Source organism: Chiloscyllium punctatum, chromosome 9 (assembly GCF_047496795.1).
Source record: "Chiloscyllium punctatum isolate Juve2018m chromosome 9, sChiPun1.3, whole genome shotgun sequence".
NCBI classification, from domain to species: Eukaryota; Metazoa; Chordata; class Chondrichthyes; order Orectolobiformes; family Hemiscylliidae; genus Chiloscyllium; species Chiloscyllium punctatum.
Window position 1 is genome coordinate 59,771,161 of NC_092747.1, and position 19,790 is coordinate 59,790,950.

General features: G+C 41.5%; 1 protein-coding gene across 3 annotated transcripts in view; it reads right to left on the bottom strand.

Annotated features, from left to right (window-relative positions):
- Nucleotides 1-560: 560 nt before the first annotated feature.
- The window catches only part of LOC140481446 (neuromedin-S-like), a 28,775-nt gene continuing 9,545 nt past the window's right edge, over nt 561-19,790 (bottom strand). For all 3 annotated transcript variants that reach the window (XM_072577626.1, XM_072577625.1, XM_072577624.1), the window contains one exon: nt 561-747. The gene's annotated coding sequence lies outside the window, so the exon portion shown is untranslated. The remainder of the gene's footprint in view (nt 748-19,790) is intronic.

Consider the following 19,790-nt stretch of genomic DNA (forward strand, 5'->3'; position numbering starts at 1 on the left):
TCTGTGTGGTGAGGAAATTCTCTTATATAGTTAGTTATATTGTTACTTTGTTGCTATTATATGCTACACATTCCTTTTTTAATGGTCTGCGTGTCAGACATAGCAGTAGTAGGAATATCGTGGAACGCAACTCCAACGTTACTTTATCTGTATAGACACAGGAGGGGATTTTTGAATTTAACATCCGAGTTGGATTTTCAGGCTTATGGAGATGAGAACTGAAAAATAGCAGGGAAGCACACTAGGACTGCTCTCTGAGACATTTCAGCCTCTGGAGTATTTTGCTAGGGGAGGAAAGGGAACAGGGTTGCCTGCCCATTCCACAAAGTTGGGCTGCCAATTAGTCCATTTATGGCTCTACCTAAGGCCATTTTACATGGCGCCAGTACTAACATTTTTACTACTGTTTCACTGGGAAATAGGAAACCCTCCCAAGTTGCTGAGGTGTTCATTATCTGCTGCATCACTTTCTGGAGGTGCTGCTGATCCTGCAACTTACTCAATAAAAATCTGAAGCAAAACAATACTAAAATAGGCAATAGAAAATGCTGTGTGAGATATTTATTATTCACAGTAGAAAGCACATCTCTAATTTTCAGCAGCATATTACAATATCTTGTGATTTACTACAAACTGTCCAAAGTTACAGCCTGGATATAGTTTATGATTATTAGACACTTTCAAGGGATGGAGGTCCATTGAAGATTGTAACTGTTCTGTTGTGCCTCAGGGATTATTCCAAAGAGTCTGCAAAAAAAAAAGGTTTATTTGTTATATTTTCATACAATATTTCAAAATTGTAGGTCAATTAAGCTTCCCAGATTAGACAGGGTGATGCAATCTGAGCATTAAATCAATTTCGCTAGATTTCACTATATTTTAGGAGCTTTATTCAAAGCAGCTGAGACTCAAGCCATCAAATGTTGTTACCAAATTTACTTATTAGCAAAAATATCAGTTAAAGGCTTCAGTTTTTATCATCAATAAAATATTCATCTTATAATTATACACTTATACTGCAAAAATTCTATTATCCAAGTCGAACATAGAACATAGAACAGTACAACACAGGAACAGGCCCTTTGGCCCATGTTGTTATGATGAAGATGACGCCAAATTAAACTAATCCTTTCTGCCTCCCCTTGGTCCATAGCTTCCATTCCTTGCATATTCATGTACTTACGTAAAAGTTCCTTAAATGCCCCTATTATATTTGCCTCCACTACCACCTCTGGCAACTCATTCCAGACTCCTACCACTCTCTGTGTAAAAAACTTGTCCCTCACATCTCTTTTGAACTTTCCCCCTCTCATTTTAAATGTATTAGACATTTCAACTCTGGGAGAAAGATTCTGACCATCCACTGTATCCATGCATCTCATAATCTTACAGACTTCTATCAAGTCTCCCCTCAACCTCCGCTGTTCCACAGCAAACAACCCAAGTTTTTCTAGCCTCTCTTTATAATTCATAACCCTACTTCAGGCAGCATCCTGGTAAACCTCTTCTTCACCTTCTCCAAAGCCTCCATATCCTTTCTGTAATGTGGTGATTGGAATGAAACACAATACTTTAATTGTGGCTTAACCAAAGTCTTGTAAAGCTGCAACATGACATCCTAACTCTTGTACTCAATTTCCTAACCAATAAAGGCAAACATGACATATGCCTTCTTTACCACCATATCTACTTGTGTGGTCACTTTAGTGAAATTATGGAGTTGAAACCCAAGATCCCTCTGTGCATCAATGCTGTTAACTGTATACTTTTTCATAATATTTTATTTGTCAAAGTGCAGCACCTCACACTTACCTGATTTAAACTCCATCTGCCATTTCTCTGTCCATATTTGCAACTAATCTACATGCCCCCGTATCCTTTGACAATCTTCTACACCATCCACAACTCCACCAATCTTTGTATCATCTGCAAACTTACTAACCCACCCATCCACATTTTCATCCAAGTCATTTATATGTATCACAAACAGCAGAGATCTCAGTACAGACTTTCCACAATTACCCTCTGCCTTCTGTGGGCAAGCCAATTCTGAATCCAAGCAGCCAAGTCACAATGGAACCCATGCATCTTAATCTTCTGGATGAGTCTACCATGAGAAACCTTGTTGAAAGTCTTACTAAAATCCATGTGGACAACATCCACTGTTCTATCCTCATCAATTACCTTTATCACCTCCTCAAAAAAAATCAATCAAGTTAGCAAGACATGACCTGTCCTGCACAAAGCCATGCTGACTGCCCCTAATTAAGCCATGCATTTCCAAATGCATGTAAATCCTATCACTAAGGATTCTCTCCAATAGCTTTCCAGACACCAAAATGAGATTCACTGACCAATGGTAGGGCATTTTATAAAAAATGATGGCAGTGCCTGACTTCTTTAGTACATTTCCACTGGAAACTCATTGGGAGTACTTTAGAAGAATCACAATTTTGTTTCAGTGTTTACGGTTTGGGATGGACTCCCTGCCTGCCCCAAATACATTCTTACAGAAAACATTGAAAGGAATAAGGACAATTAAGAGCATACTAATTAGATGCAGGAATAGGCCATTTGACCTCTTGAACTTGCTTCGCCATTTTATAAGATCATAAAATACCTTTTGAAAGGGCATCTCCTATACCCAACAATTTCTACTGTCTAACCTGCTTTCAATAGCAATTGGCAACAAATCATGGGATCGCTCAAAAACTACAAGCTTGGATGGGCAAGGTCTTGGACAGGTGTACTATTATGGCGCAATTTGTAGGATCTGGTGCCTGCCTCTTTATAGATTCTGATTCAGAAATGTATTCCCTCCCAGGGAATGATGCAGTTCTACTTTGTGATGGAGTTCCAGAAGTATTTTTTTCTTTATTCACTCATGGATGAGGGCATTGCTGGCTATCCCTAATTGTCCGGAGGACAGTTAACAGTCAACCACATTGATGTGGAATCACATGTAGACCATATCAGGTAAGTAGGACAGTTTCCTTCCCTAAAGGACATTAGTGAACCAGATTTTCTTTTTCTGACAATTGGCAATGGATTCCTAGTCATCTTAATTCGAGATTTTTTTAAAATTCAAATTCCACCATCTGCCATGTTGGGATTCAAACCTGGGTCACCAGAACGTTATCTGTGTCTCTAGATTAACAGTCCAGTGATAATACCACTAAGCTATTGCCTCCCCCGAAGCCACCATTCCACTCCATCCATGCATTCAATCTGCCAATGACCAAGCAGTCCATGCTTTTTATACGTCCTTCAAGAGAGTAGAGAATACTGTTGGAGATGAATGTATCAAGTGAAAGAGACTTGTTAAGAGGGAGAATTTGGAGTAGAGTTAACTGTTTGTGCCTAACTGTTAATAGTTTAACTTGCCTAGTGTAAAATAACTGGAGAATTGGAGGTGGGGGGTTTGGGGAGTTTGGAGTAATGCGGAGAGGAAGGTTTACTACAAGAATAATAATGGAGCTATAACTTAGAGACATCAGATTATATAGAACTGAAGCATCAGTTTGTAAGGCTTCAGCAACATGTCCTCTCTTACCATGCCATGTGAATAGTTATGTTTAATAAAGCTTGTTCATATTCACACAGATGATTATAGACCTCATACTTCTACAGCATTTCATCATTGCAGCCATAATGGCTGTCACCAACACTTAAATTGGGCCTGTAATTTCAGCCCCTTCTTCCTTATCAAGCCCACCATTCCTCTTAGCCTCTAAACCTGCTGTATAGCCAAGTGTAACCTCTAGGAAACTTGTATCCAGTGAATGCCTCCTGCAGGGAGTGGATCTGAACTGGTACTAATGGTACTGACATCAGGAGGCCTACCTCCGATGTTCTTCCTGGGTGAGATTGCAGGTTTGTGACAGGTTGCAAACTGTGCATATAAACTCTCATTCATCAGGACCTGAGTCGTGACTGCTCAAACTGGGTTCAGGTGAAATCCTATAGGGATCAGAGCTAAGTGGGCGATGGCAAGATTTCTGATAAAGTCAGACATGTATTCCACTGAGGCTATCAGCAACAATTTGCTCCATGTAATATGCTTTTAACAAATGGGCAGTGGCGAGTTGCTTGTTAAATGCTTCATTGACTTTCCATCTCACCAAACTTGACAAACAAGCTAGAGGCTGAGAAAATACACTATGGAAACCAGAATGGGCAACTGGAGAATTCAACTGGAGAACTCAGAGCTGCTTGCTCTAAGTGACAGAGACTGGGCACCATAATCTCAGGACACATAATGAGCAGCAGCCAGATGCACCCCACATCCATTGACAGTGGCATCTGATATGTGCCAGCCTCTTACAGCCCTCATGGCATATCTCTAAGCACGCTTCTGCACTACAATATTGCACCTGGGGCTACACCAGCAACTATCATTGTAATGCAACAGCAAGGACACGTAACACTCATGGACATACGCCTAGCTTATGGACTGTACAAGGCTGCATCTCCAGCCTCCTTACTTGCTCTCATAATGCTCATTCACTCTGAACCTACCTGGATGCTCATAGCATGCCTGCCTTGCTTTGCCTTCTCAGCCTTAAGGCTCATATTACTTCTGAAATATTAAACAGAAAGGCAGAAAATTTGTCATGGTTATCAGCCTCAGTCAAAGTCCAGGGTGGGGATAGCCTCTGCTCAGGGTGTCTTGGCACAGTAAGTCAGGGGCAGTCTTTGATACAGTCAAAGGTGGCTCTCAGTCAGGCTGCAGCCCGGGCAGACAGAATCAGGAAGCTGTCCACACAAGGGGTGAGCAGCTGAATGCCAAGCAGCTCAGCTGTTACCTTTGATGTAAGAAGGGAGGTGTCCCAAGTGAGTGAGGAGTCATTGCAACAGGATGTGAAAGTCAGTGGTGTCAGGGATTGGATTTGCTGTGAGTGAGTAAGGGAAGCTGTTGCAGGCAATAGTGAGGGTGGTAGAACAAAAGCCTTGGTGGGAGGTGGGTGCAGTAACAGCGATAGAGTGAGTGTGAGGTCTCAGAGAGAGGATGATGGCACTTAGCCTGGCTGAGTGAAGAAGGAGATTGATCTTCTTCCGATGGTGTTCGGCACTCCTCCAGCTGGCTGAGTATGCTTTAACACAGTGAAAACCTCAGATGAGACTGGCATGGTTTGCTGTCGGAGTCTATACTGCTGGTCCTGGGGAAAGAAAAAGTGCCATCTCTGCACCATTCCATCCAGCAGGATTCTGCCTGCAAAGCCAGGGAACTGATACCTCCGTCTGCCATATCTGAGGCAAATACCACAAACCATACAGGGTAGCTCTGAGCTGACACTGCTTACCCTGGTGTACAACGGCCTTTTAAAGATGGCATGGGTGCAAGGGATGCCAGTGAGTTCTGAGAGATCTGCTGAGTAGCACATGGTAGTAAAGAGTTGAAAATGAACATGAAGAATGCCATAGGGCTGGGACAGCTAGTTAATGAGGCAAGTTTGGTAAGATATACAAGAACACACTTTGTGGCAGAAATCCCTCCAAAAGACTTGATGCAACTCAGATTTATCCAAAAAGACAGAAGATCCAGCCTTCTCATCTTATCAGTCTGAATCGATTAACAATTCAGTTCCCAGAGCTGAATGGATAGTCTGTTTATACACTTCATAGTCAGCCTCCTGTAAATACAGTTTGTATATAATAAAATGAAAATACTGCCTTACAATAAGGTAGCTTTTGTAAGAAGAAATGTTCATATAAATGTACAGACGTTTCAGATGATGTTTTGTTTGTTGTGAATGCACATCAAATGTTCTTCCATTACGAGGCTGGAATTAACACTATAAAATATTATCACCTGAAAATGTGACAGAACTGCTTAAAATACAATCCATTTGAAACTGATATGAATGATCAGTAATGTCATATTCAATAATTGCATCAAATGTAGCAATATTGCTGTATGAATATATACATAAATCCTATACAGAACAAATGGCTTTCCCAGAGTCCTTGAGCCATGACGTGCAATAAAACATGTAATAAGAAATCCTCAATAAAATATAGGGAAAATCATTACTCCAAGAGACAATTTAGGATAATTGCAGACATACCTTTTTATAAATTCTATTTTGTACAGGTTGTTGTTCCTGAAATGGAAGGCTTCTTTAATAATAGATGTCAGATGTTGTTTTGTAAATTAACTTTACAATGTCAATAATCTTTAGTTATGCGTCGTATGTTCAGGTTTCCCTTCTCCTGGGTAATCAGACAGCTTAGGTTTACAAGGCCCTTGAAGCAGCATCCCAAGAAAATAAGGTTATACAAGTAGAATGAGATAAAGTTTACTAGCATTTGGCTAAGTGTCAATTATTTCCAGTTTTATGGCCTAGCAAGACTTCTCAGATGGTGTTCCAAAGCTCACATCATTAGTTATGCACAGGCTGCTTTGGTGCTCTGCTATTCTGTCCTTTCAGTCAACACAGGCAGAAGTACCCACTACTACCAGGACCTCCCAGGAGTCTTATTTTTAAAATCCAGATATGTGCCCAGTCAAGTTCCAGTCAGGGGTCCCCTTCACTGTGCATGTACCTGTATTTGGGGGGCATCCAGAAACAAATACTTCTCAGGCCATATAAATAGCATGGCTGGCATTTCATTGCAGGTATAAGTGCACATTCATAAATCTGTTGCTTTTTAATAACCAAGTTACTCAGCTTACCCATCCCTAGGTAAAAACAATGACTGCAGATGCTAGAAACCAGATTCTGGATTAGTGGTGCTGGAAGAGCACAGCAGTTCAGGCAGCATCCAAGGAGCAGCAAAATCGACATTTCGGGCAAAAGCCCTTCATCAGGAATAAAGGCAGAGAGCCTAAACGTGGAGAGATAAGCTAGAGGTGGCAGAGAGCCTGAAGCGTGGAGAAATAAGCTAGAGGTAATCTCATTCCATCTCAGTGTCTTTAGGAAGTGCTACTCTTTCCCAAATGTAGCTACCATTGTCTCATTGTTCCATGTAGCACCTCACATACTGGAAATCCTTCAAACACTTGAAAACGTTCATTTTTATCCAGCAATAGCAGAAATGAACAATGAACAAATTTACACACTGTATTTCTCAATGGGGCCAAAAGCAAACTGCTTGCCTTCTGAGCACCAACAAATGATCACTGTAGTCAACACCCATTGACTAGAATTAGGTATCAATTCAGTCCTGTCTGTCTTATTGTATTTGTTGCAACTGTGCTCTTTTATGCAGAACATAATATTCCTTCTGCTTCACGTCCTCATTTTTGGACTTTGAAGACTGCTGCTGTTCTTCCAGCTTTTCAGAGTCCAATTCTTTACCTCTTGTCCTGCTGCAGTTTGCAAATCACAAAATGCTGGATTCTGCAATACACTCTGTCTGGATTGCATTGCAAGGATCCCCCTGTCTGATCCAAGCATCTGAATCTGTTCTTCAGGAGGCCTATCATCTGCTCCATGATAGCCCTGGTCAAAGAATGGGCTGCATTGTATCTACACTTGGCTTCAATTAGGCAAAAGTGAGGACTGCAGTGGCTGGAAATCAACCGTTGGCTTCAGTCAGGAGTTTGCGAAATGGAGTCATTAGACATGGCTGTGGAGGGTAGCCCTGTCTCTCTGTAAGTACCTTGGTTAAGACATCTACCTCTTGATAGATTAGCATATTTCTCCATACAGTGGGATAGAGAGGACTCAGAAGAGGAGGGCCATGGAATTACTCTACATGGACCTTATTCCAATTAATACAAAACAAGCCTTGTTATGTAAATATAGCAGAAGATAGCAAGTGTTGATTTCTGGTAACTTGCCCTCCCAGCTCCACACCACCAATGAAAGGCAGCATTACATGGAAGACCATTTTGGCAAATACCGACAGTTCAAGATGAGAGGGACTCCGCTTTGTGTCCTTGTACAGCCTATGAAATCCTGGACAAATTTTGTGGCTTGTAGGTAGCATTTTTAAGGTCATCTGTGATTACTTCTGCTTTACAGAGATGACTACTATCAATCAGGAATGATCAACAACATGGTCAAGATTGTTTGCGACCAGTACACCACACAGTTTGACGCTAACTCCATTTTGCATGTACGATGCTACGATTATAGATGACTTCAATATGAATTGTGAAAGTGTCTAATCAATGCAATTGTCCAATGAAGGATACCACATCATTCAATAAGAAGAGCCCACGTGCTCAGGCAGAGTATAAAACACTCAGTCCTCTCACTCCAAGTTTGGTCACAAAAGTTTTTCATTTCTGGTGCACAATTACAGATTGTATGAATCTGGAAGGCCACACAGGTCGCATTTGGCACAGTAAGTTGCAGAGTCTGCCTGGGAATAAAGTCCCCACTCCCCTTCCACAACCTCCATGCTTCCTTCTTCCTGGTACTCCACATCCAGTTCATTAATACTGACACTTTCAAATTTTTCCACATGCCTCAATGACTTTGGACTTACCTCTCAACATCAGCTTCAGGGCCCAGGCCCAGCAGCTAATTTATGCCAACCATCATGGCATAAGGCCTCTTTGGAGGTCGGGGTGAGTAACTTGCCATCCGGCAGTAACCCCTGGCCTTCATTGCTCTATCATCTCCCCTCTTTGTTGAGTCTCCCCCTTCCCTGCCTGCTGTCTTCAATTGAGTTCCCCAGCTTCCCTCTGACAGCAGTGGCTGCTGATAACCCACCCAGCCTTTGACGTTAAGTACGTACACCCACAGGACTGTTCGTGGCCCACCCCCTTAACCAACCTAGATAAACAACTCACCTGATGAGTGACCAGACCCCTGATTGATCTCTGTGCAGCACCCGAACTGACTTAACATGTCTCCCTGGACTGGCTACACTGGGAGCCACAGGGCTGACTGTGGCCCACTCCGCAGACTGTAGAGGTATGGACCCCTAGCCTGATCTGACCTTCTCAACAAGCTGACTGACCATGCCCAAGCTCCTGGCATGATATTGGAGGCTGCCCTTGATTTATTGTCCCTGAAAGCTCTGACTGAATGGTGGCTCTCTTAAATACTCCCCTTAGCGTTTGAAAAATGACCATTTGATTGAAAAACATGCAGTATATGCTGCTGGCCCATGGTATATGGGTGAGATTAATACCTGGCAGCAATATGTCATCTCCATTGAATTAAAACTGTGGACAACCATGACAAGCTGCCTGCCTGTGTGCCTTCCCTAAAAGGCAGCTCAAGACAAATGTACTGTGAGCCTGTTAGCTCTGGTTGAAGGTGTAAAGTGTAAAAAAGCTATACAAGGCAAAGTAGAACTGGTGTATTCCAAAGTGCAGCACTGATTTGCAGGAGCATATTGTAAGGGGTTGGAAATGTGCCATGAGGATACAATGAGGCGGATGTATCCAACATCTGTGGATGCAGGGTGCAGATGGTTGCTGCTCATGGAATATGCCCTGGGACATTGGCGACTGCTGAGCCAGATGAAGGGCTGGAGAGGCAAGTGGTGAGTTGGAGTTGCCAGGTACCTGCTCGGACTTTCAGGTCAAGAATTGTCACCATCTAGTTTCTATCCAAAAAGTGGGAGAATGGAAAACAGAATCTCAATGAGATGAGATAAACTAAAAATGGGATGCTGATAGATGTAAAAGGCCTCACCTTGCACTATTCAACATTTGGTAGATAAATGGAGCTTTTTGTTCTTGTCATTGAGAATTGCTCATTTCTGATCTCACCTGATTTTACCAACTTTCTTGCCAATATGTTTAGCAAATATATACCTAGCCCTGACCTGGTAGAATGATGTCAATGTTGATGGGTAAGAATGGAAATTGGCCGAGGAACCATGTAATGCTAGGGAACCAAGGGAAGGATTCCCATTGTAAAGATAGATTTGTGTTGCATCGGGAGATAAAAGTTTGTGAAAAAAGGAGACAAAGCTGGGTCAGGAGACATCCAATAATCCTTTGCAAAGCCTGTGGAAGTGGATCCTGCACTCCTGTTCCAGAAGAATTTCAAATGAAAGTAGCATTCTAGAATCTATCTTCACCTTCATTGGAAACTCTTCTACTCTGAGAACTGGAATAGTTTAAGAGGCAGCTAAAGGGCAGTTAGGGATGAGCAATAAAAGTTGGCTATCCTGGAATGCCTATATCACACAAACAAATTTTTAAAAAATTCTCCCAGCGTCTGGACAATTGTTGTTATATTCATTTTCGTAGAATGGCATATAAATTAGAAACTTAAGCTGCTTAGGCCATTTGGACTACTTATGTTGGGTATACTATTGAGCAGTAGTCCTAAGTCAATATATCACACTGATCCCACGTTTTAATCACCTTTCCTTCAAACACCTATCTGAACAATTATTAATAGCCGACCTTAACTCTGTTTAAGTCGCTGATTCACAGGTGTGTGCTACAGGCTTATAAACCTCTGCCTCAGAAGGTTTCTCTTGCTCTAAATTTGTTATCACTTGATCTTATGTCTCTGTCGCCCTTCTCTCAACCTTACAACTGCAGTCACACATTTTATCAATCATGCTCAAACTGGTAGGAACATTGCTTGATTGGGGCAATTTATTTTGTTCTTTCTTGGGATATGGGTGTCACTGGCTTGGTGAGTAAATAACACCCATCCCTAGCTGTCCTTGAGAAAGTGGTGGTGTGCTGCCTTCTTGAATTGCTAGAGTCGATTTCCTGTTGGTCAAACCACAATGCCCTAGGGGAGGGAGTCCAGGATTTGACTCTACATCACTCAAGGAACAGGGATATATTTGAAAGTAAGAATGGTGTCTAGTATAGAGAGGTACTTGGTCATGTTCCCATGTAACTGCTATGTGCTACAGGTTGCAGATTTGGAAGTACTGTTGAAGAAGCCTTGGTGATTTACTGCAGTAAGCCTTGTAGATGGTATATGGGGGAGGCAACTACCCAGTGGTACTCTCCGCGGACGTTAATCCAGAGCCTGGATAATGTTCTGGGGTCCTGGGTTCAAATCCCGCCATAGCAGATGAATTTGAATTCAATAAATATATGGAATTAAGAATCTAATGATGACCATGAATTCATTGTCAATTGTTGGAAAAACCCATCTGGTTCACTAATGCCCTTTAGGGAAGGAAACTACCATCCTTACCTGGTCTGCCTACATGTGACTCCAGATCCAGCAATGTGGTTAACTCTTAACTGCCTGCTGGGCAATAAATGCTGCCTAGCTAGCGATGTCCTCATCCCGTGAATGAATAAAGAAAAAAAATGTATTGCTGCTACTGTGTGCTAGTGGAGAAGGGTAGTGGATGGAGTCCTGATCAAGTGAGTTGCTTTGTCCTGGATGGTACTGAGCTTCTTGCATATTGTTGGAGTTGCACTCATCCAGGTGAGTGAGGAATATTCTATCACACCCCTGATTTATACCTTGTACTGGTGGGCAGCCTTTGGGGAGGTGGGTTACTTGCTGCAGAATTCCTAGCCTCTGGCCTGTACTTGGAACCACCTTATATGGTTGGTCCAGTTCAATTTCTGGTTAATGGTAAGCCCAAGATGTTCTTAGTGGAAATTCAAGTGATGCTAATGAATTTCAAGGGACATTGTCTAGATTCTGGTCAATGCCAATGATTTGAATGTTATTTGCCATTTATCAGTGCAAGGCTGAGCATTACCCAGGTTTTGCTGCACATGGGCATGAACCCCTTCAGTACCTGAGATGTTGCAAATGATGCTGAACCTTGTGCAATCATCAGTGAATATCCCCACTTCAGAACTATGATGGAAGGAAAGGCTTTAATGAGGGAACTGGTTAGATATGGGACATTATCCTGCGGAACTCTTGCAGAGATGTGCTTGAGCAGAGATGATGGACCTCTAACAACCATAAAAGTTGGGAGAGGTGGGCATGCCCTGAGAGTTCTCAACATTGAGACCCCATGAAGTCTCATGGCAAAGGTTAAACAGGTTAGGATTCAACCTATTGGAATTTAGGAAAAATGAGAGGTGATCACAGTGAGACATATAGGATTCTTAAAGGGCTTGACAGAGTAAAAACTGAGAAGATGTTCCCCCTCATGGGAGGGTATAGGGCCAGAGGACATAGTCTCAGAATAAAGGGATGCCAGTTGAGGAGGAATTTCTTCTCTCAGAGGAGTGGGAGTCTTTGGAACTCCTTGCCATAGAAAGCTCTGAGGGCAGAACCCTTGTATTCATTTAAGGCTGAGATTGATAGGTTTTTGATGAGTAGGACGATCAGCATTATGGGGAAAGGGCAGGAAAATGAACATTAGGAGTGTCAGATCAGCCACGATCCAATTGAATGGTGGGACAGGCTTCAGGGGCCAAATGGCCTACTCCTGTTTCTATTTCAAATGGCCTTAAAGTTAATTTTTTACCATTTTGTGGCTTGTTTTGTATAAATGTATCTTGTTGTTTTATTTTATTTGTCTTTAATTAACTGCATGGTTATTTCTTATAAGCAATATAGGCCGTAAAAATTCAGCACAGTCATAATGTTTGATTCCAGGTAATCATATGAATAAGGTCTAATGCAAATCCTGTAAAGCTTTTGATGTCTATTTCATTGCAGAACAAAGGAAGACCCTATATAATCTTCACCTTTCAAAGTGACACTCTGGCAGGAGGGAACATATTTCCGTTGATGGGGGAGTGCCGAACCAGAGGACACAACTTAAAAATACGGGGTAGACCATTTAGGACAGAGATGAGGAGAGACTACTTCACCCAGAGAGTGGTGGCTGTGTGGAATGCTCTGCCCCAGAGGGCAGTGGAGGCCCAGTCTCTGGATTCATTTAAGAAAGAATTGGATAGAGCTCTTAAAGATAGTGGAGTCAAGGGGTATGGAGATAAGGCTGGAACAGGATACTGATTAGGAATGATCAGCCATGATCATATTGAATGGCGGTGCAGGCTCGAAGGGCAGAATGGCCTACTCCTGCATCTATTGTCTATTGTCTATTGTCTATTGACTGCTATCTTACGGAACCAGTCAGCAGATACCAGATATCAGAAAGATGACCGGCATCCTTAAGAAACAAATCTGAAATTGGTCATGCACCACCTAGCCTAGCCAAGCCAAGACTGATCTTGTGCTATTTATGTTTTGGCAAGCTAATCAGAACTCAAGGAACCCACTGACTATGCACAGCAAGGGTTCGTAGGCTGTAACTTTTAACAGGCAGGCATGTGACAAGAAGTGAATAAAACTTCAGTCATTAGAACACAACGAGAAGCAAGTGTGTAATCAATCAGAATTTGCAAGCTGGTATTCCACAGTAAATCAATGATTCCACTACCTTTTATCAAGTGTCATTTCTTTATACTTATTGTGACAAACTTAATACATTTTGTGAAACTTATGGAATGGTAGTGGTCCTATGACTAGATGAAGATGTAAATCACTTTTTAGGTTAGTTGTCCCAACCAGTCTTCGACTTAAGTCTTGCAATTACATTGAATTCTCTCTATTTAACAAGGTGTGGTTTCTTTGGAAAATGATAAAGAATAACAAGTTTCCAATGAGAAAGAAAAGTAGTCTTAATTAAAGAAATAGATGAATTTGCATATGCAGGCACATATTCATTGCATGTATTTTGAGCGAATATAAAAGTCACTCCAAAAGTCTCACTATGATTCCAAGAGAAAACCACATAATAGGTATGACAGAGGTAAGTTTCTTTTTAGGACAAATGTCAACCAAGCCAAAGGGATTAATTGGTTTGATAGGAAGACCCACAAACCTTTCAGATATATATTCATTAAGGGACTAGAAAGATTCATCCTTATTGTTGTGGTTCTGTTCGCCGAGCTGGGAATTTGTGTTGCAGACATTTCGTCCCCTGTCTAGGTGACATCCTCAGTGCTTGGGAGCCTCCTGTGAAGCTGGGATAATACTACTATTATAGGACAAGCCAAACAGAGAACAGCCAGGGAATTCCTAGAGGCATGGCACTCATCCACAGATTCTATCAACAAACACATTGACCTGGACCCAATATACCGGCCACTGTAGTGGACAGCTGGAACTGACAACCGGAAGCGGCAGAGACAACCACTATAAATGCTGGAGGAAAGATCACAGAAGTGCTTCACAGGAGGCTCCCAAGCACTGATGATGTCACCTAGACAGGGGATGAAACATCTGCAACACAAATTCCCAGCTCGGCGAACAGAACCATAACAATGAGCACCTGAGCTACAAATCTTCTCACAAACTTTGAATTCATCCTTATTACAAAAAAATTAAATCAAAGATAAAGGAGTCTTATAGCAATTATAAATTACCTTGATGTGATCACACCTGGTCTCCTCGACTAAGGAAGGATATACTTGCCTTAAACAGAATGCAACAATGGTTCACCCAGACTGATTCCTGGGATGAAGGCATAGTCATATGAGGGGAGATTCAGCAGATTATGTCTATGATCCCTGGAATTTAGAGGAATGAGCGGTGATCTCATTGAAATATAAAATAAATCTTAAGAAACTTGCAAGAATAGATATTGGGACATTGCTATCCCTGGCTAGGAATTTTACAACTAGCGGTCATTGCTTCAAAATAAGTAATATATCAAAGCCAATTAGGACTGACAAGAAGAGAAATTTCTTCACTTGAAACATTGTGGCCATTTGAAATCATGTACTCCGAAGACCTCTGAATGCTAAATCATTGAGTATATTGAAATCAGTATTGATAACTTGTTGGCTATTAAGGCAATCAGGATATAGGGATTGTGCAGGAAAGTGTAAATGTGGTTAAAGATCAGCAAAGACCCTTTTGAATGATACTCAAGGGGTCAAAAGGTATACTCCTGCTATTACGATGCTCATATGATTGACTCCTGAATGGAATGAGACAATAAATAAGGTTTCTATTTAGATGGAAAGATGTACAGAAAGATGTTAAAGATCTCATGGCACTGTGGGAAAAGAAAATATTAGAGTCACAGAGCCATAGAGATGTACAGAATGGAAACAGACCCTTCATTCCAACTCGTCCATGCCGACCAGATATCCTAACCTAATCTAATCCCATTTGCCAGCACTTGGCCCATATCCCTCGAGACACTTCCTATTCATATACCTATCCAGATGCCTTTTAAATGTTGTAATTGAACCAGCCTCCACCACTTTCTCTGGTGGCTTATTCTATACAAGCACCACCCTCTGTGAGAAAAAGTTGGCCCTTAGGTGCCTTTTAAAGTTTTCCCCCTCACCCTAAACCTATGTCCTCCAGTTCTGGACTCCTCCACCCCAGGTAAAAGACCTTGTCTGTTTATCCTATCCATGCCCCTCATGATTTTATAAACATCTCTAAGGTCACCCCTCAGCCCCTGACATTCCAAGGAAAACAGGCCCGGCTTATTCACCCTCTCCCTGTAGCTCAAATCCTCCAACTCTGGTAGCATCCTTGAGATCTTTTCTGAACCCTTGCAAGTTTCACAACATCCTTCTGATAGGAAGGAGATCAGAATTGCATGCAATATTCCAAAAGTGGCCTAACCAATGTCCTGCGCAGTCGCAACTTGACCTCCCAAGTCCTATACTCATGCTCTGACCAACAAAGGAAAGCATACCAAACGCCTTCTTCACCATCCTATCTACCTGCAACTCCACTTTCAAGGAACTAAGAACATGCACGTCAAGGTCTCTTTGTTCAGCAATATTCCCTAGGACCTTACCATTAAGTGTGTAAGTCTTGCTCTGATTTGCCTTTCAAAAATGCAGCACCTCGCATTTATCTAAATTAAACTCCATCTGCCACTCCTCAGCACATTGGTCCCTCTGATCAAGATCCTGTTGTAATCTGAGGTAACCTTCTTTGCTGTCCACTACGTCACCAATTTTGGTGTCATCTGCAAACTTACTAACTATACCTCCGATGGTCACATCCACGGCATTTATATAAATGATGAAACGCAGTGGACCCAGCACCGACCCTTGTGGCACTCCACTGGTCACAGGCCTCCAGTCTGAAAAACAACCCTCCATCACCACCCTCTGTCTTTGACCTTCGAGCCAGTTCTCCCTGTATTCCATGAGATCTAACCTTGCTAACCAGTCTACCATAAGGAACCTTGTCAAATGCCTTATTGAAGTCCATATAGATCACATCCACCATTCTGCCCTCAATCTTCTTCAAAAAACTCAATCAAGTTCATGAGACATGATTTCCCACGCACAAAGCCATGTTGACTATCCCTAATCAGTCCTTACTTTTCCAAATACATGTAAATTCTGCCCCTCAGGGTTCCCTCCAATAACTTGCCCACCACCGATGTCAGGCTCACCAGTCTACAGTTCCCTGGCTTGTCCTTACCACCTTTCTTAAATCGTGGTACCACATTAGCAAACCTCCTGTCTTCCGGCACTTCACTCGTGTCTATCCTGATACAAATACCTCAGCAAGGAGCCCAGCAATCACTTCCCGAGCTTCCCACAGAGTTCTGGGGTACACCTGATCAGGTCCTGGGGATTTATCCACTTTTATGCATTTCAAGACATCCAGCACCTCCTCCTCTGTAATATGAACATTTTTCAAGATGTCTACTTCAAAGTTCTGGCTAATACTTGTCCCTCATTAAAAACACACCAAAAATAAATCAACTGGCACCTGAATTCAATGATGCTTGTAACTTCTTGCAAATTTGTTGCTATATTTGCCTACACAACATATATAATTCTACCACAACAAAACAATGTATACCTGAAGGGCACTTAGAGCAGTAAAATGTATCAACACGTCAAAGGAACGCTATCAGGCAATTTTGAAGAATATCAAAAAGGTATGTTTTAAGGAGCATAATAAAGGAAAAGAGAGAGAGAGATGGAGGGTTGGACTTTCTCTTTGCATCACAATCTCAGTTTTGGCCTTAATTCTCGGTCAGAAACCTGACAGTAGCAGTAGTGGGTTATTGCTCACAATCCTCCTGCTGGCAGCTGAGTAAGAAGCTGTCTTCGGGGGCCTTGTCCAATCGTGGATATGGAGAACATCAGTGAATCACTGGGTGTAATGTTCAGCTGGCAGTCCCACCTGGAGAAGTGGGTGCTGCTGAGATGGACTGGATCGAATAAGGTCATTTCAAATTGAAATCATTGTCTTCAGCGTTGTATGTAAAAAATCCCTTATCTCCGTATTCTCAGTGAAGGAAAACTCCTTTCACTGAGTTGTTTGCAGCTATGGTTGTGGCCATTTTATCCTAGCAGATCAGAGCTGTCATGATGCAGAGGAGATGGTTACAATCCTATGATACCTCAAATAAATGAATCAAATTATTTGTTTAACAAAACATTGTGGGATTCTCAATTTAATTAGTATTTGTAAAGTAACTGCTTATTTTGTCCTACGTTATCTTTTCTAAAAGCTTTCCCTGCATTGAGGTTAAACCGACTGCAATTGCTGGGCTTCTCCTTGCACCCTTTATCGAACAGCTGGGGTAACATTTGTAATTTTCCAGTCCTCTGGCATCACCCTGAATGCGGGGATGATTAGAAGATTTTGGCTGTGCCTCTACGATTTAAACTGTTACATGCCCCCTATATCCTTGAATGTATCTTAAATTGCTAACAACTTACCTACTTATCTATGGCCTTTCTACTGCCTCACTTTTATTTATTTTTAATAAACAGAGTTGCTCAACAATGGATGTCACTATAACATTAAAGTACCTCCTTGCTTGGACAGTACTCAATTAATACGTCAGCCATACCCTCTGCCTCCAAGCATAAATCTCCTTTTTGCCTAATTGGCTCTACTCATACTTTTGCCAGTTAATATGCTGAGAGACAACTTTTGGATTCCCTTTTATTTTGGCTATCAGTCGTGATACACTGTCTTTACTTTTTTTATTCTTCAAAAAAGAAAACAACCCCTAGCAATCCTTTTTTTTTACAGTGGGCCTCTACACTAATGTCCTCGCTTGCTCCTCCTCCACTTTTCCCAACAATCTAAAAACCACCATTTTCCAACTCCTTTCAGTTCTGAAAAAGTCATATCAGAACAGGACTTAACAGCAGTTAATGGTCAGGCCCTGGGCAATGTTGTCAAAAGAAAGAGCAAGGGTGCAGGTACATAGTTCCTAGAATGCAGGTGGACAGGGTGATGAAGAAGGCATTTGGCATGCTTATCTTCATCAGCCAGAACACTGAGTACAGGAGTTGGGAAGTCATGTTATGGCTGTATAAGACGTTGGTAAGGCCACATTTGGAGTACTGCATACAATTATGGTCGTCCTGCTAGAGGGGCTTTTAAACTGGAAAAAGTGTCAAAAAGATTTACAAGAATGTTACTAAGACTGGAGGGTTTGAGTTATAAGGACAGGCTGGATAGGCTGGGACTTCTTTTCTGGAGGTTGGAGGCTGGGGGAGACATTAAAGAGGTTTATAAAATCATGATGGGCATAGATAAGGTGAATACCCAAGGTCCTTTCTCCAGGGTAGGAGAGTCCAAAACTAGAAGGCATAGGTTTAAGGTGAGAGGGAAAAGATTTTAAAAGATTTAAAACTTGAGAGGTTTTATATGTGATGCACATATGTAACAAGCTGCCAGAGGAAGTGGTAGAAGTGAGAACAATTACAATATTTCTAAGATATTTGGACAGTACATGGATAGGAAAGGTTTCGGGGAATGGGTGCCAATTGCAAGCAAGTGAGACTAGCTCAGTTTGGGAAACTTGGTCAGCATGGATGAATTGAGCTGAAGAGTCTGTTTCCATGCTGTATGACTTAATGACTCTATGACTCAAAGTATTAACTCTGCTTCTCTCTCTAAAGATGCTGTTAGACATACTGAGTTTCTCTAGCGTCCTGTGTTTATTCATCCTTATCTATCTTTTAAATAAGTGATCCTTTACTCTGATTACGCCATCTGGTGCTAGACTCCCCCAGAAAGGGAAACAATCTCTCCTCACCTATGCTGTCAAGCCCTCTAAGAATTTTCTATGTTTTAATTAGGTTGCCTCTCATTCTTCTAAATTCCATTGAATACAGGCCCAATCTACTTAACCTCTCTTCATAAGAAAATCTCTGCAGAATATGATAGGGTTGGGAAACTACAAATAGAGATTTACACAGTGGAACGTAATGGATGCATGGCTCAAAAACTGGAAGGACTGATATAAAATATTCCTGGAAACAAACTGTTTAAGAATAATAGGGGAGGAAAGAAATGAAGTGGGACAGTGGTATTGATTAAGGAGAATATAACTGTGTTGGAGAGAAAGGGTGTCTTGGAAAGGTCAAGAACAAAATCTATTTGATTGAAGTCCCCCCACCCCCACCCAAACAAAAAGCCAGCATTCCATTGCTGGTTGTATTATTTAGAGGTCCAATTGAAAGAACAAATTTGCAAAGTAATAACCGAGGTACAAAATCTATAGCGTAGTTATAATTTGGAAGTTTAATTATCATAATATAGTTTGGGATAGTGGTAATTTAAAGACCAGAATTTCTAGAGTATGTTCAGGACAATTCTCAGATCAGTAATTTTCCTGGTCGTCTGAGGAAGGAGACATTGCTGTTCTAGGGGAATGAGTTGGATCAAGATAATGAAGTACCAGTTGGGAACTATTTGGGGAACAGTTAGCATAGATTTAACTTAGCTATAGAAAATGACTCTATTGACTCCATATAGGTAGAAGAAAGAACAAACAAGATGAGAAGACATTGGTGAGAGTAGTCTATAGGTCTCCTAATAGTAGCTATGCTGTAGAACAAACGACAAATTATGAGATACAAAAAATAAATTAAGAGACAATGAAGGCATGTTAAAAAAGGCAAACAATAATCATGGGTGAGTTTAATCTTCATGGGGACCTGTGAAAATCAAATCGGCAAAGATAAC